General features: G+C 44.2%; 1 pseudogene; it reads left to right on the top strand.

The window, feature by feature from the left end:
* Positions 1-10,804: 10,804 nt before the first annotated feature.
* LOC129402401 (putative olfactory receptor 1F12P) lies at positions 10,805-12,006 on the top strand (annotated as a pseudogene).
* The last annotated feature ends 6,515 nt before the right edge of the window (positions 12,007-18,521 follow it).

Genomic DNA, 18,521 nt, shown 5'->3' with positions numbered 1-18,521 from the left:
GATTGAATGAGGGATAGGAAGGGATATGGAGATATTGATGGAGGGATGCTGACACACTTTGGGTGGGTATCGTGTTGGAATACAGTATGCCTAAAACTTTATTGTAACAGTATTATGAGTCAATGCCTAAGTGAAAACTGGACAGGAAAAAAAGCTATAAACTGTGGCACATACTTGCAACAGACTGCTACTCAGCTATAAGAAAGATGAAAAAATTTTCAGTTTGATACAACATGGATGGAACTGGAGGGTGACATTTAGGGAGAGGGGTTGGTTTGGGGGCCACCCCTGGCAGTTCTCAGGGCTTACTCCTGCTATACTCACAGAGATCACTTCTACCCATTATCAGGGGCTCTGTGGGGTGCAAGGCAAGCACGTACCTTGCCTGCTGTTATCACTCAGCCCTAGAGGGTAACACGTTAAGCAAAGTAAGTCAAAGGGAGGACGGGTACAGGGAGAACTCCCTTGAAACATGTAGAGAAGTACAACAAAGAGAACAGACAGGAATGAACAATGATATATCCTTGATGGATTACAAAACAGATTGCCAAGTTGGTGTGGGGAAGCACTGGGACAGAATGAAAAGGGGATAAAAGTAAAATAAGGGCATTTGTTGCATTTGGGACTTGGTGTGATGAGTTGCAGGAACTGTACCTTAAGATCTTAAAGCATTAACACTATTGTAAACATGTTACCTTAGTTCGAGTGGCACCAGTAATGTCTCTCATTGAGAGACTTATTGTCACTGTTTTTGGCATATCCAATACACACAGGGAGCTTGCCAGGCTCTGCCACGTGGGCTCCATATTCTCGGTAGCTTGCCGGGCTCTCCAAGAGGGGCGGAGGAATTGAACTCGGGTCGGCAGCATGAAAGGCAAACGCCCAACCGCTGTGATATCGCTCCAGCCCGTTACCTTAGTTATAACAATAAAATAATAAGTTTTCGAGATAATTCTAGGATTGCAAAAATAGGCAGAGAAGAAAGCTGCAAACTTCACTGGCTTCTGAAGTTTAACAGGTCAAGCCTTTACACCATTTTCTAGTGGCACCTTATCTTTGTGATGCACACACCCCTGAAAACTACCCATTAAGGTCCCCTCTCACCTCATCTAATAGTGAAACATTATTGTTTAGGGGTTTTATTTGTTGGCTGGTTTTTGGTTTTGGTTTGTTTTTGTCTTGTTTTGTTTTGTTTTGTTTTGGTTTTGGTTTTGGTTTTGGTTTTTGGGCCACACTTGTAAATGCGCAGGAGTTACTTCTGGCTCTGCACTCAGAAATCACTCTTCATGAGCTTGGTCGACCATATGGGTGCTAGGGATCAAATTCAGGTCAGATGTTGCAAGGCAAGTGAATGATGAAATGAGAAAGGTAAAGCTATATAATCAACACCTCCAATTTATCACTTGTAAAACCTTATATCTATAAGGACATATGTGATCCATTGGGTGTTTTACAAACCATTATTTGCATAATAGCCTATGTGATCCACTTTGTCATCTTACAAAACCTTAGTTCCATGAGGACATACAAGATCTGACCACTTCCACAAACCTTCTTTACATAAAACCTAACCAATCAAATAGCAGAAACAAATAAAAAGCAGGGATATAGGATATATCCCTGCTCAGGTCTCTTAGAGTTGCTTGATTTATGTGGTTACTGTCTTGGAAATGGAGGTTACTGTGGAGCCTCTGGAAGCTGTAAATAAATTGCTGAGAAACAGAAAACCTCTGGTTGATGCTGTGCCTCTCTCGCTCATCATTCATAAGAACCGACAGGAAATTCGCTGTGACAGATATGGTGCCTACGTGCAGCCCACACAGGTCTTCAGTGAGCCACAAGAACATGATTTGGCAAGCCGACAGCCAGGAGGTAGATCAGCTATAAGGTACACAGAGATAAACAATTCTCTCCTGCACTGATGGCTCTGTGGAATTTGACTGTATGTGGCAATCACTGGTCTTCCAGGGCCACCACCTCCTGTTCCATGTCACACCTGCAGCTGACACTAATAGAGGCCCTCCTATGGTATATTCAGACCATATCATACCATACTTCCTCCTCTTCATTCTCATTCCTTTTGAAAAGTCCACTCACTTTCTCTCCCTATCCCCTCTCCATCTGCATAACCCTTCCAAGTACTTTCCTTTTCTATTGGATAATGCCTGAACAGTGGCCCACTACCAATGCTTTAGGGCTATTCTTTCCTTTACTTTTCCCCTTTGCATATCATGCGATGTATAAACTTAACCCCACAGCACCTCACAGAGTCCTCTGGATTGGCTGGTCAGACTTCACGTTCAGAAAAGTTGTCAGGCCAGAGCAACAGTATAGTTGGTAGAGCTCTTGCCTTGCACCTAGCCAGCCCAGGTTCAATCCCTGGCATCCTATATCATCCCCAGAACACCACTAGGAGTAATTCCTGAGTCCAGAGCCAAGAGCAACCCCTAAACACTGTCGGCTGTGGCCCAAAACAAAACCAAACAGTTGTCATATTCAACCTCTATTGCATCACACTTGGTCTGGATTAACCCAGGGTTTTGCTCCGTGCTTCTTGTTCAGAGGCATTTGCCTGTATATAGTCTCTGCACAATGCGTCTGGGCTCAAACCATGGGAAGGTGACTCCGTCTGACCCACGGACAAGGAGCACCTCATCTGTAGAATCCATGCCGTTGGGTTTTCCCCAACCTGAATTGACAAGTCCTGGACTTGGTGAGAGGTCACAAGTCTTGCCACCAAGATGTTTATTTTGCTCATGCGTTTTAGATGGGGAACTGCCAAATGATTCCAGATGATATTCACTTAGAATATCTAGGGAAATTTGAGGAAAATTTGAACCACAGTTTCTGAGTAATGAATATCTCATCTTATTTCTGCAGTAAGGTCTGGCCACAACACAAATTGGGAGATGAGGGAGTATAGCTAGAACTAGGAAGTATAAACTCTCATACTACGTGGGGATTGGATCAGTTTTGCAAGAGAATGTTCAAGAATGTGAAGTCCCCTACATCCAAATCTTATTTGCCCTATTATGGAAAACCGACATCTTCCAAAATTGCTGGCTGGATCTGACTGTATTGTGAGGTGTTGCCGAAAGACCCAGCTCGCTCCCTCCCTCTCCCTCTCTCTCTCTCATTCCCTCCCTCTCTCTCCCTTTCTCTCTTCCTCCCTTCCTCTTCCTCTCTCTCTACCTTTCTCTCTTTCCCTCTCTCTGTCCCTTTCTCTCTCTCCCTCTCTCTCGCCCCCTCCCTCTCCCCCCTTGCACCCAGTAAATTGTATCATTCAAAATCAAGGCTTTGTGCCCTCTTTAGGAGGCACCCCTGGTAGTTTGGGGCAACCAAAATTCACATCTCTTTCTCTTTGAAGAATTTAAAGCAAAGTTAGACTTCAGGGGAAAAAAACTGGATACTTCTGATAAGTACAGAGAAGGCTCTCATGGTCTGATACAGGTGTTTTAAATGAAAGACCTGATGCTCATTTTCAAATCCCAATAATAAAGGGAAAATATAAATTCCTAGACGATGGCAGAAGCCTCTGGGGACTTGTTTCAGCTAATGATTTCTGCCTACGCATTGGGAGTCACTGTGGCTCCCTGGGTTGACCCAGAATGGGATTACAGCCAGGAAGATTTAAAACACTTGGCACATTTCCAGGCTTGTCTAGTGGAGGGGTTGAAAAGAATCAGGAATAAACCATAACAATAGGAATTAACAACAGGAAATTAGCTATCAGTGGACAAGAATGAAATAAAAGTGTACAGCCTTGGGACCAGAGAGATAGAACATCAGGTAGGGCATTTGCTTTGCATGCGGTCAACCCGGGTTCAATCTCTGGCATCCTATATGGTCTCCGAAGCACTGCCAGGAGTGATTCCTGAGTGCAGAGCCAGGAGTAACCCATGAGAATTTCTGGGTGTGACACAAAAAGTCAAAACAAAAAAATCACAAAAACATTACAAAAAAAATTACAGCCTTTTGGGAAAGACCTAAATAAGCTGGAGCGTGACTCCATAGAACAAATTCACGCTGCCCCAGACATCAGGAAAACACTTCCGAATCAGGACTAGTCTAAGCAAACTAATGACAGTGTGAATGAAACTAATGAAACTAATGATTCCTCAGTCTGTTAGAAACAAGAACAAGAAGGAGGCCCAGAAGGTCCTGAAGAAGGGACGAAAGGAAAGTGACATCTTGGCTGCAGTTCTTAAACCAGCCACCTGCAGCCTTCCTTCTGCCACCTCTCAAGGGAAGTGCCACTGCTGCCACCAGACAGGCCCTGGAAGAACAACTGTCTGAACAAGAAGATTCCCCCACCAGGACCCTACTCACAGAGTGGAAAGGATCACTGGTTGCAAGAATGTCGCCTGAGTCAAAGAAGGTAGAGCAGGTCATTCACAGTCCAGCTGATCTTGCCGGAGGATGACTAGCAGGGCTTTGTGCTTCTGGTAAATTCCAGGAAAATGATCAGCACTGCAGAAGGGGATTTAGGGTAACACTGGCGTTGGCAGGTAAAACTATTCACTTCCCTCTGGACACAGGCATAGCATGTTCTAGTTTAAATGCATATGTGGTGCCTCTATCCTCCAACACCGGTCAAATTACTGGGGCCATGAGTTGCTACATGACTAGATACAACTTTTAAGCCCCTCGCTGTTTGTGAAAACCATCTTTTCCCATGACTCTTTTTGAATGATAAGCTATTGTGGAGACACATGTGAAGGCTTCATGTGTCCAAACTCATAAATGGAAAAGCAGATAAAGCCTACAGTTAGTTACCACATATTGTCCTGCCTGACATTTCCTTGAATTCCACAAGATGTTTCTTACTCAAATTGTTTTTGTTTGTTTTGGGGTCAAACCGAGCTGTACTCATGGCTTATTCCTGGCCCTGTCAAGCAATCACTCCTGGCAGTGCTTAGGGGACCTTAAGGAGTGCTGGGGATCAAACCTGAGTTGGGCACATAAAGCCAAGCACCCTACCCACTGTACCATCTCTCTGGCCCTCTTTTTTTTTGCTTTTTTTTGGGTAACACCTGGCGATGCACAGGGGTTACTCCTGGCTTTTCACTCAGGAATTACTCCTGGCGGTCCTCAGGGGACCATATGGGTTGCTGGGAATTGAACCCGGGTCGGCCATGTGCAAGGCAAATGTCCTACCCACTGTGCTATCACTCCAGCCCCAATTTGATTTTTAGTTCAATTGTAAAGTTAGAATTCAAGATATAAGAAAAGCTTTCCTGTGTATTAGCTCTGTGACCGTAAGAAGTTCACCTACTCACTCTGGATTCTTTATTCAGATTTAAGGAGATTTTCTAGAAGAGTTCTTACAACTCTTTCTAACTTAAGAAGTTGTAATTCTGCTACATATATTTATTCCTCACCTACCAGGTTTAAATTTTTTTTAATTTTATTTTATCACCATGTGGAAAGTTACAAAGTTCTCAGGTTTATGTCTCAGTTATACCGTATTCAAACACCATCCTTTCACCAGTGCCCATATTCCACCACCAAAATCCCCGGTATATCCCCCGCCCCCCACTCCAACTGTATAACTGATGAATTTCACTTCATTTTCTCTTCACCTTGATTACGTTCCATATTTCAACACGAAACTCACTATTGTTGTGGGAGTTATACCCCCAAACAAGATAACCCTATTAAGGAAGCATTTGATAATTAGTTTTCCATTAAAAGATTGTATGTTTTCAGGTTTTAGAAAAGGTCGCGCAGCCGAGTTAGCGGGCGAGTGGCTCGGATGTGTCCCAGTCCCGAATCCCGGAGCCGTGTTAGTTGCTGCTCAGTGTCGCCAGGGCTCCATCTGGAGAAGGTGTGCTGGCTGCACCTCCTCCTTCCAGCTCCCCGGTGTTGTTGGCCCCAATTCGGGTCCGGAGCATTTTCCGGGCCGCATTGCTCACCAGAATGCCTCCCAGGTTTAAATTTTTATGCATATAAAAAGGGTTAAAAATAAGACTTCAAGGCTTGCTCTTCAAGCCCATGTTCTTGCTTAAACACAAATCTCACTTGCTTATCTCTGTTACTTTGATGCCTTGTTTCCACTCAGGAGAAGTCCGTGTTCTCTTTTGAACATGTAATTCTCATACTTTCCTCTCACATCTTTCTAAATAAGTTTCAATAAAATCTTTCTTGCTTCACAGAAAAAAAAATAATTCCAAGAACAAAAATCTGAGAATAAATTCTCATTAAAGGAACAAATTTGGAAGAGTCTGCTTGACATTATGGCCTCTCTTTTTCTTTCTTTTTTTTTTCTTTTGCTTTTTGAGTCACACCCAGCAACGCACAGGGGTTACTCCTGGCTCAGCACTCAGGAATTACCCCTGGTGGTGCTCAGGCAACCATATGGGATGCTGGGATTCGAACCTGGGTCGGCTGCGTACAAGGCAAAAGCCCTACGCACTGTGCTATTGCTCCAGCCCCAAGGCCTCTCTTTTTTCAATGCTCACCCCTTTGCAGATGATCTCTGTAAAACACTTATTTCACCTTGCCTCTTGCAATATGTTTAATGGTACAATAGCCCTTGACTAACATACAAGTGGGGGAAACTGGGATAAAATGACTTCAACCAGAGTGGGAGACATGCTTCATTAGATAAGGTGCTTGCCTTGCACGAGGCCAGTCTAGTTCAATTCCTGGCACTGTAAATGCCCCCGAGCGCCACCAGAGTTATCTCTTTCAGAGTTAAAATTCACCCCAGTGAATTTAATAAATATTTGAGGGGCCAGAGCAATAAACAAAAACAGAAATGTGGCCAGAGAGTACAGCAGGTTATAAGTTGGCATTTTAAACCACTGAGTTTTAGCGTGGTTCATTATTTAGAAAAAGCTAATATATAATATGCACTTTCTCCATCTAGACATACATAATAGAAGTGGAAACAGAACTATATATTGATTATTTTTTCAATGCATATACAGCATTTTGGAGTATAGCATTCAAGAGCTCTTGGGTATTATTTCTAAGATAACATATAACCTAAGATTTGTAATTTAGGGCCAGAGAGATACCACAGTAGGTAAGGCACTTGCTTTGCTATGACCAACCCAGGTTCCATCCCTGGCACCACAGACATCCTGAGACTGCCAAAAGTGATCCCTGAGTGTAGGGCGAGAAATAAGCCCTGTACACAGGCAAGTGTGGTCCAAAAACAGAAATCAAAAATAAAACATTTATTTTTTTAATTATTTATTGTATTGAATCACCATGTGGAAAGTTACAAAGTTCTCAGGCTTATGTCTCAGTTATACAATGCTCAAACACCCATCCCTTCACCAGTGCCCATATTCCACCACCAAAAACTCCAGTATACTTCCCACCCCCCCACACCCCACCCCCTCCTGTGTAACTGATAAACTTCACCCCATTTTCTCTTTACCTTGAGTACATTCCATATTTCAACACAAAACTCACTATTGTTGTTGGAGTTTCCCCCCCCCAAAAAAAAAACAGCCCTATGACAAGGAAGCATTTGATGATTAGTTTTCTATTGCTGAGAATGAAGAGATATGAAGTCGTGCTACTGTGGTTTAGGATTTCTGTATTTTACTATTTTAGTAATTAAGTCCAGGGAGATTTATGCTAGAAATTGCATCATTTCCCTTCCTGGGGCAGTATGGGGCAATGGCTTAGTTCACAGTCTAGAGACATGGCTGCAAGCAGTTTCTGGGACCAAAAGTAGTCTAGCTGGCCTCTGGATCGTGGTCAATCAGCAGCAAAGAGGCCGCACCAAAGTGTGGCCACCTGGGTCGAATCTCTGCGGAGTGTGCGCCAGTATTGGCCCCGGCCCGAGACTGCCCAAGTGTCCCGCTGTTCCAAGTACATAACTCTCTCTCTTTTTTTTTCTTCCCACGCCACCAAGTTTGTACCTGCTTAAAGTCCTCATAATATGGTGGATGCCACGCCACTTCTCAAAAATAAAAGATTTAGAACCCATTCCATTGTGAGGTTGTTAGGCTGTGTGCTGTGAGGATGCAATATGGCATAATACCAGTGAATCCTGACCATGTACCTATTGTCTCTCTTCACTTTCTATAAAATGGGTTTTTTTCTCTTGCTAAATAAAATTGATAGATCAGGTACTTGCAGTCCCAACAGTGGTGTTGTTGATGGAATACGTTAGGCAGAGAAGACAAATCTTCTATTTAAAAAATAAGTCAACTTGCCATAAATTTACTTGTTGATATAATGCTGGATATTTATTGTCTCTGGGTGTTGCAGAGGTTGCAATATTATAGAATGTGTTACAACCTCTTTGGAAGGCTATAAACAACTTTCAGATTTTTTTTTCCTTTTTGAGTCACACCCGGCGATGCACAGGGGTTACTCCTGGCTCTGCACTCAGGAATTACCCCTGGCAGGGAACCATATGGGATGCTGGGAATCGAACCTGGGTTGGCTGCATGCAAGGCAAACACCCTACCTCCTGTGCTATTGCTCCAGCCCCAACTTTCAGATTTTTTTAAGTCCTTAATTGTCCCTGGAGAACTGTCTGTCATGAACATTATCCCTAGGGTTACTGCAGGGAAACCTAATAGAGGGATGAAGTAATTATTACTGCAGCTGTGTAAGCTTGTCAAAATTGGGTTCCCAGAGATGAGATCCGGAGCAGCCGCGCTCCAAACGGCCCCATGCTCCTTAAAGACTATGATCCGGGAGGTCTACTAACCCATTTTGGCACCCAGCGGCTTCTTATAGAAATGTGTCTAGACTGTTAGCTCATCTAAAATATCAGAAATCCAAAACCATGCGGCAGCAACAGCTCATATAATCTTCATTCTTAGCAATGGAAAACAAATTATCAAATGATGCCTCTTCAGCAGGGTTGATTGTTGGGGGGAAATTCCAAATAATAATAGTGAGTTCTCTGTTGAAATATTGAATGTATTCAAATATAGAGAGAATAAAGTGAAGATCATTAGTCACTCAAGTCGGGGGTGGGTTTACGTCGGGGGGCATATTGGGGTTCTTTGTGGTGGAACATGTGCACTAGTGAAGGGATGGGGGTTTGATCATTATATGACTGACACTTAAACCTGAAAGCATTGTAACTTTTTTCATGGTGATTCAATAAAATAAAAATTAAAAAGAATAAATGGAAAGAATACCTCTCTCGGGCTACACTCCTCTGGGAAAAAAATTGGGTTCCCAGGGACTGCAAGAAGGCATAAATTTCATTATGGAGGGAGTCCTAGGGTCACTCCCATTCTCACTTCACCAATATACCTTCCCCCAGTAATCCCACTCTCATCCGTGCACAACCTGGGAGGAAGGTAACATTTGCTCTTTAATTTTTCCCATTTCCTTGAGTGAAACTTGGAAGCTAAAGTCTCTTTCCAGAAGACTATTGATATGCATATGTGGTAAGTAGCACTGTAGCACTGTCTTCCATCGATTTGCTCAAGCGGACATCAGTAACATCTCCATTGTGAGACTTGTTACTGTTTTTGGCACATCAAATATGCCATGGGGAGTTTGCCAGGCTTTGTCATGTGGGCAGGATATTCTTGGTAGCTTGCCAGGCTCTTCGAGAGGGACGAACTGTAGCGATAGGACAGCGGGTAGGGTGTTTGCCTTGCACCCACCATATATCAGGTACAATTCTGCATGCACAGTGGTAAAGAAAATATATTTTTTCCTGTTTGCATTGCCCTTACATTTTATTGAAGAAAGAACATTCATTTTTTAGTAAATAGAAAGTTCCAGAGCAGTAACTGATATGAAGACAAAAAAAGCAAGGGGAATGCAGCAAAAATGGGTGAAGGGAAAATATGTGATCAAGGAATCCCAAAATGAGAAAAGTCAGAGAGACCAAGTTTCAGTGTGTGTCAGGGAATTCTAAGGGTGGGAAACTAGCAAGAGCTAGGATGAGCTCTGCTTCATCTTAGAGGAAAACGTGATGAAAAAAGCTGAAGACATGACAGGGAATTTGAGATTTGATGGAAAACAACTGAAATCTGCTGGGAAAGTTTTAAGAAAGAAACTTAACCAACTCTCAGACTCCAAACTTCCCATTGCCAAAATTCCCATTCCCACAGCAAAGGGCTCTGCTATCACTCCAGCCTTTGTAAACTTTAATTGGAGGCTTGACTTTATACATCTAATAAACATACTAATATATTTTTCTTTTGATTCTTAAAAAGTCAAAATACTTTATCTTCTTGTAAATCTTAAATGATCATACACGTCTTACTGGTTTCCAAGGAGGAAAGTTCATAGAGTACTGGACTAATATTTAGGAAAGCATTCTCAATTATATCTCAACACTTGTCATGTTGTACCATTCACGTGTGTGTCACCACACACTGATCCAGCAGCCATGCACGATGAGGACCATGCCAGAGTTGGTCTCAGCAGCACGAGAAGGAAGAATCTCTACCTCCTGAGTAAGGTATTTTACCCGATCTCTACCTTGGGTAAGGTAAGGATAAATGAAAAGGCAACTGAAAAAAATAGAAAGACAGGACAGTTGGAGCATTAACACAGCAGGTAGGGAGTTTGTCTTGCACATGGCTGACCCGGGTTCGATTCCCAGCATCACATGTGGTCCCCTGAGCATCACCAGGTGTAATTTCTGAGTGCAGAGCCAGGAGTAACCCCTGAGCATCGCCATGTGTCACCCACCAAAAAATGGAAAGACAAGCCCAGTGTTTGGGAGTAGTAACAGAGAAGGGGAGTCTAAATAGAAAAATAATAATTTGGGGGGTCTAGGCTTGGTATAAAAATTGTCATGAGAAAATTTTCCCACAGAAATATTTTATCTTTTGGGTCTTCATGCAGATACATCTGAGCAATGGAAAAGGAAAACAAAACCACAGTCTCTGAATTTTTCCTGCTGGGCTTCCCAACCTGGCCAGGACAGCAGGGCCTCCTTTTAGCTCTTTTCCTGTGTCTCTTCTTAACAGGACTGTTGGAAACTTACTCATCTTGTTGGCAGTTGGCTCAGAGCCACGCCTTCACACGCCTATGTATTTCTTGTTTGCCAACCTGTCCTTGGTCGACCTTGTCTTCCTTCAGTTACAGTTCCCAAGTTGCTGCAAAACATCCAAACACAGACACAGTCCATCTCCTACTCTGGCTGTCTGGCTCAGATGTATTTCTGCATGATGTTTGCCAACATGGACAACTTCCTTCTCACAGTCATGGCCTATGACCGTTATGTAGCCATATGTCACCCTTTGCATATGGCTGTCACACTCCACCATCATGACCCAGAAGCTCTGTGCTTCTCTGGTGGCCATGCCCTGGGTCGTGGTCACTCCGAACCCCCTCTTGCACACCCTTTTGATCTCCCGTCTGCACTTCTGCTCTGACAATGTCATCCACCACTTCTTCTGTGACATCAACTCTCTCCTGCCTCTATCCTGTTCTGACACCAATCTGAATCAGATCATGGTCCTGGCTGTCATGTGGCCGATCTTTGTGGTACCATCCGGCTGTATCCTAGCATCCTATATCCTCATCATCTCTGCTGTCCTGAAAATCCCATCTACCCAAGGAAAACTCAAGGCTTTCTCCACCTGCAACTCTCACCTGGCCTTGGTCATTCTTTTCTATGGGGCAGTCACAGGGGTGTACATGAGCCCAAATCAAACCACTCCACCAAAAAACACTCCACTGCTTTGTGATTTTCATAGAATCAGTGGGTAAGGTTACATACTCTGTATGTAACCACTGTATTGCCTTGCACGCGGTCAACCCGGGTTTGGTTCCCCTGTCCCTCTTGGGGAGCCTGGCAGGCTACCAAGAGTATCCCGCCCACATGGCAGAGTCTGGCAAGCTCCCCATGGTGTACTTGATATGCAAAAAACAGTAACAACAAGTCTCACAATGGAGACGTTACTGGTGCCTGCTTGAGCAAATCGATGAACAACGGGACGACAGTGCTACAGTGCTACAGCCTCTGTATTGAATCCATTCATTTACAATCTCAGGAATAATGAGCTGAAGGCAGCTTTAAGGAGGGTTCTAGGCCAGAGCAAAACGTCCCAGTAGGGGAGGGGAAAACCTCCCAGTGATTCTGAATGACAGGAGTTTAACAGAAGCGCAATTCCTAAAGAGATCTTCGTTTTCATTCTCATAACAAACACAGTGTTATCAAGTACCTAATGAACCTAGTCAGCTATCAAAGTTCGCTACAAGTTCTAGGAATGATAATAACAGACCATTGAGTCTCCTATGATTTTAATGATGTGGGCATGTGTGTGTGTTTGTGTCCCTGAAAATAACAAGTAGCACTGTCCTTCTGTTGTTCATCGATTTGCTCAAGTGGGCACCAGTAACGTCTCCATTGTGAGATTTGATGTTACTATTTTTGGCATATTGAATACACCACAGGTAGCTTGTAGGAAATCAATATTTAAAATTTTCAATCATTAAGATGCAGAGAGCAGGAAAAAAGGCATCTCCCCTAGAACTGTGTAAATAGGAGAAAATAATCACATTAGTATGCATGAGACACAGTAAATAAACCTGCTATATAATTAAAGGTTCACACCATAACTTTAACGTGAAGGCAAAGAAAGAAATATTCATGAAGGCTTACAAGGCCAAATTAAGTTTCAGGGAAAACATAGCACTCATCTAGATCTTGGACATAGATACTTTTTATAAAGGAACAATGAGAATAATCAATACAGGTGAGGAATATTAGTAGGCAAAAAGGATAATGAGATGTATAATAATCTAAATACAATGAAGCATTTATATTAGTCTGGTGAAATAAGAGACAATTTACTTCTCACCCGGGCATTCTATACATACTCAGTTTTCAAATTATATTATTTCCAAACTCTCCTTGTCCCTTGTGCAAAGAGTAGGGTTGTATGTATGTCTATGTTTATATCTATATAGATCTCCATAGCAGTCTAGGACTTGTCTAGAAAACTGACCATTATCATTTTAAAATGTTAAGAGTTTTGGTCCTACTTATTACAAAATCTTCATAGAATTACCCATCAGAAGCAGATTACAGCAGTGATGGAACGCATATGCTGGTGTGCGACTAACAGACCGTTTCCCAAGCCCACAATGTACTCAGAACCTCCACAGCACACTTTCCTGTATGCTCTGTATTTAAATCATACCACCAAACAGCTGATTTTAAAAAGAAGGACCAAAAAGGACAGAGGAGAAGAATAGAAGACAGTAGAGGAAAAGGGAGGGAGGGGATGAAATGGAGGGGAAGCGAGATGCTCAGGGCCTGGGAGTGTGGCTCAGCCATGGAGTATCTGACTCTTAGGTGGAGGGACCCGAGTTTGATCCCCAGCACTGTTCCACCTTCAAAGTGTTATGGTGGGAGTGGGGAGGATATAAGAAACTGGACAATTTATTTGCTCATTTTAAATTCCGCCCACCAAAAAGGTCTCCAGCCATAACAGTGCAGGGAGACCGGGCGCTGTGCATCCAGCCTGGTGGAGGGACATGGCCAGGACACCGCAGTCTGGCCTGGGCACCCAGCGAGAGACAGATGCAGGAGTCACAGGGGTGAAAGGAGAGGTCTGGACACTGGGGAGGGCCCCAGGTCCATCTGCGTAAGCTGTACAATAAACTGGACCTCCTTTAGCAGCTGAGTTTCATATGCGAGTCTTTGATAGAAGACTCGAGAACCCAGAGCGAAGGAATAAATCCACTTCCTTAGTAACTCCCCGCACTGCTGTTCTGCTTGATCCCAAGGGCAATCTCGGGCACCTTGTGACAAAGTGGGTCTGAGTAACTCGGCTCAGGAGACACGGGTGAGCACCACATCAAGTCCCCAAACAACCACCAGCACGGACTCAAGTGCCACAACCAAATATGCAACCCCAGGACGACACAGCAACAAACACCCTTTCACCCCACCTGGGACTGCATTTCAGCCCGCTGCCACCCAGGGACAGTGCTTGGCCACCACAGCTCAGCTCTCACATGAAGATGAGGAACGGGGCAAGAGATGTTTGCGGGAGCACTGGACTCTGAGTGCTGAAATGCTTCTCGACTGAGCTGCAGCCGGAGGAGCAGGCTAATAAAACACACCGGCTGTACTGGTGGGGTTTTCGCCTCAAGCAGTCAAAATTGAAAGCAGGGGACTGTTGGGGAACAGTTTTTCCCCAAGGCGTCCGGACACGTTGTGCAATCAGACTTGACAGGAAGGATTGCATATGCAGAGAAACCCCCTCGGGAGCAGCTGATGGTTGTTCACCTTTTTGCAAAACACACACATATTTTATAGAGCCTCTGCTTGACAGGAAGATCCAATCACACCTGGCCTACTCTGTTTTGCCCGGGTCCAATCCCACTCAGGGCTAGATGCTGCAGTTAGGATGGTATGCTAAGCCTACCTGACAGTTTCTGCGTCTTGGGCGTATGCGATTAGGAGGTGGGGTGAGGCTCAAGGCCAGACACCTGGTGCTGACACTCTGTTTTTGTCAACTTTGCCCAGACACTCCTTTCTGCGGGGCCTCTCTTGAGGACCACTTTGCAAGTTCAGCTCTTTTTTAAATTTTTATTTTTTTAATTTTATTGAATCACCGTGAGATAGTTACAAGCTTTCACGTTTAGGTTACAATCACACAATGATCAAACACCCATCCCTCCACCAGTGCACATTTCCCACCACCAATACCCCACTTACCCACCCTCCCCCTGCCTCCATGGCAGACAATATTCCCCATACTCTCTCTCTACTTTTGGGCACTATGGCCTGCAACACAGACACTGAGAGGTCATCATGTTTGGTCCATTATCTACTTTCAGCACACATCTCCCATCCCGACTGATTGCTCCAGCCATCATTTTCTCAATGATCCCTTCTCTATTCCATCTGCCTTCTCCCCTCTGCTCTGAAGCAGGCTTCCAGCTATGGGGCAAACCTCCTGGATTGTATCTACTGTCCTTGGTTATAGATGTTATTCTATACTCCAGAAATGAGTGCAGTCCTTCTATGTCTGTCCCTTTCTTTCTGACTCATTTCACCTAGCATGATACTCTCCATGTTTATGCATTTATAAACAAATTTCATGAATTCATCTCTCCTAACAGCTGTGTAGTATTCCATTGTGTAGATATACCAAAGTTTCTTTAACCAGTCATCTGTTCTAGGGCATTTGGGTTGTTTCCAGATTTTGGATATTGTGAACAGTGCTGCAATGAACATATAGGTACAGATGTCATTTCAACTGTGCTTTTTTGCATCCTCGGCATATATTCCCAGAAGTGGTATTGCAGGGTCATATGGAAGCTCAATTTCTAGTTTTTGAAGGACTGTCCATATTGTTTTCCAGAAAGGCTGGACCAGTCAGCATCCCCACCAACAGTGAAAGAGTGTCCCTTTATCCCCACATCCACGCCAGCACTGGTTGCTTTTGTTCTTTTGAATATGTCCCAGTTTCTGTGGTATGAGATGATATCACATTGTTGTTTTGATTTGCATCTTCCTGATGACTAGTGATGTGGAGCATTTATTCATGTGTCTTTTGGCTATTTGTATTTTTTGAGGAAAGTTCTGTTCATTTCTTCTCCCCAATTTTACAGTGCTTACAGTGCTACAGTAAGTGAATATAATGAAAATAACTATTTTTTTAAAATGTAGCCATCTCTTTCCCTGTAATCTTTATCATCCTGAAATATATGTTGTAGGATACTAGTCTGGCAAACCCAGCTTTTTTGAGGGAGTTATTCGCTTGAAGGATCGTTTTCTGTGTAAACACACACAAAAAGAAGGGGGGGTACACCGGGCACAGGGCAGCAGCGCTCTATCTCTCTCGCTGCCCAAGTTTGGTAGTCTCCAGCCGCTTCCCCACCCCAGGGAGGTTGATGGCGATGATGAGGCAGGCGAAGGAAGGAACGAGGGTCAGGCTGGTTGGTTTCAGTTGCAGTTTATTCCATTCCCATCTTCGTTCTCCTCTGATTCTCCTCCTGCTTCTTCCTCTCCCATGCTACTTCATTCTCCTTCTCCTCTGGATCTGGATCTCAATCTGGCTTCTCCAGATCTGGCACTGGAACCGGCCCCCAGCCCACTCTTACAGCCTAGTTAAATCCCCCAGCATGAGGGGTTGGGGCTTACACATAGGTATGGTCACAATTAATAAGGGGTAAAATTCTTTCCCTCAGGGGATGCTTCTTCTAGGACAGATTCTCTTTCAGCAGAATGACCCGCCCAAGAGCAGAGTCCCATGGGTGTGTTTCTCCTCTCCTTGCCCAACTAACATATAAGCATTCATAATATTGATCATTTTGTATGGACACAGCAAGAGATGCATTAAGCTTATAGAATTGCTATTCTGGGGTCATCTCAATCTCAGACTACAGTGTTCAGGCCAGATTAGTCTTTCCTATCCTAGCTGGGTTAGAGTCTCTTGCCTGCATGCCTGGCTGTCTTCCCCAGGGCCCCTTGGAGGGGATGGGCTCCAGCTTCCCTCCCCGCCCCGAGCAGAGCTCCATGTGGCCAAAGACCACTGGAACCTAGTCACAGCCATACTCAAGGCCACTCTCCACACATTTGGATGAGCCTCACGCATGAAGGTGCAGGCAGAGGAACCCAGGTGTGTATAATCTCATCAAAGGCCAACATCCAGAGACTTAAAAGCAAACTCCCAGAAGCGCACAACCACTTTGCGACCATGCAATATCTTATAACGTACCTTTCCCTCTGGGATAAACTACCATGCTACTGAAAGCTTCCTGCCCACATGGGACAGCCTCGCGAGCTTCCCATGGTGTATCCATATGCCAAAGCCAGTAACCAGCTGAATCTCATTCCCCTAACCCTGTGGATAGGACAAATGTAGAGGTTACTGAGACCATTCGAGCAACTCAGTGATCAACGGGATTTCGTGATTGTGATGGTGATCATGATCCCTAGCAGGGTCCTAGTCTCATCATTGCTTTTGGATCATGACAGCATTTGTCCATGACCAAGCTCTTAACTTATAGTTAAGCATTAGGCACTTTGGCCAGGCCCATCTCCATGCCAGGGTAGCACATAACTCACTGCTTGCCCTGGGTCCGTCCCATCCCTCGTCTGGACCCTGCTTTTGGGGGTGCTAAGAAGTAAGGGCAGCTGAGGCTTAAGTTGAGAAAGCAGATACCCAGGAGTGAATAGTATTCGAAGCCAATTAAATCTCATGTTACAAAAGCATATTGGCAACTGTCTTTCTTTGTCCATACAAAAAGTACATTGCTTTAAAGTAAACTATTCAAAAGACACAAGAAGAGGAGAAAGGCAATATTAATTTACAATACAAGTTCAGTGTCCTAGAAAGATCTGACCTTACAAATTAACAGAGTCTGATTAGGGGTAAAAGCTGATTAATTGGTTGGGGAAGAGAGTGTAGAGAAGTGGTTACAGATAGACGAAGGAATGGGAGTGACTCGGGAGCACCTTGATGGGTGTGACCTGATAAACCTAAGCTCCTTGTGGTAAGGGGAACAGGACCAATGTTGCACCATTGTTGCCTTAAAATGTTTAGAGATTATTACCAGATTAACCTAAACTCTTTGTAGCAAGGGAGAAAGAACAAATCAGCGATATCCTACAGTTTTCCATCCTTTTACTTTGAGTCTGTTTTTCTGAATGTTCAAATACGTATCTTGGAGGCAGCAGTGTTCAATAATATTGGGTTGTCCTTGTTCCTCCCACAGGGAGCTTAGGTTTATTGAGCTACTTCTACAACAGTGCCCCTGAGACACACCTAATTCCATCAAACAGTAATCATCCTTTATTGCTTTTCTCTTTCCTTTATGTCACTTGCATCACTGTCATTGTCACTGTCTCTGTCATCCTGTTGTTCGTCGATTTGCTCAAGCGGATGCCAGTAACATCCCTGTTTGTCCTAGCCCTGAGATTTTAGCAGCCTCTCTTTACTCATTCTTCCCAAAGGTGCTGCATTGGAGGCACTTTCAAGGTCAGGGGAAAGAGACCCATCATTGCTAGTGTTTTTGGAATATCAAATACAACACAGGGAGCTTGCCAGGCTCTGCCGATTGGGCAGGATACTCTCAGTGGCTTGATGGGTTCTCCAAGAGGGAGAACTAGACAATAAGAGGTCGTGGCAGCGTGCTTCCGGGAGTTTTGTTTTTATAGTCTCTGGATGTAGGTTGTTGATAGGATTACATGGCGCCAGAGGCAGTTTGTGGGTGTGATAGCCTAACTACTGGAAAAAGGGGATCTGGGTGGAAGAGGCCCAGTCCCATTCCAAGCAGGCTTGTAGATCTCAGCCCCGGGCCCTGCACACCTGGGTTCCTCTGCCAGTTCCTTCATGTGTGAGGCTTGTCCGAGCATGTGGAGAGTGGCCTTGAGCATGGCTGTGGCTGGGTTCCCGAGATCTTCGGCTGCCAGGGTTCTGCTTGGGGCGGGGAGGGAAACTCAACCTGCCCCCCTCCGAGGGGCCCTGGTGAAGACAGCCAGGCACGAGGTCAGGAGACTCTACATGGTTTAGCAATATTCTTTTTGTAAAGACACAGGAGGACAATTGATGCTAATCTTTGTAACATGGGAGTTAATTGACTTCAAATAATATTTACTCTGGGTA

Source organism: Sorex araneus, chromosome 2, assembly GCF_027595985.1.
Source record: "Sorex araneus isolate mSorAra2 chromosome 2, mSorAra2.pri, whole genome shotgun sequence".
Classification (NCBI taxonomy): Eukaryota; Metazoa; Chordata; class Mammalia; order Eulipotyphla; family Soricidae; genus Sorex; species Sorex araneus.
Note: the sequence above shows the minus strand (reverse complement) of the source record. Positions and strands in the feature narration are given on the sequence as shown.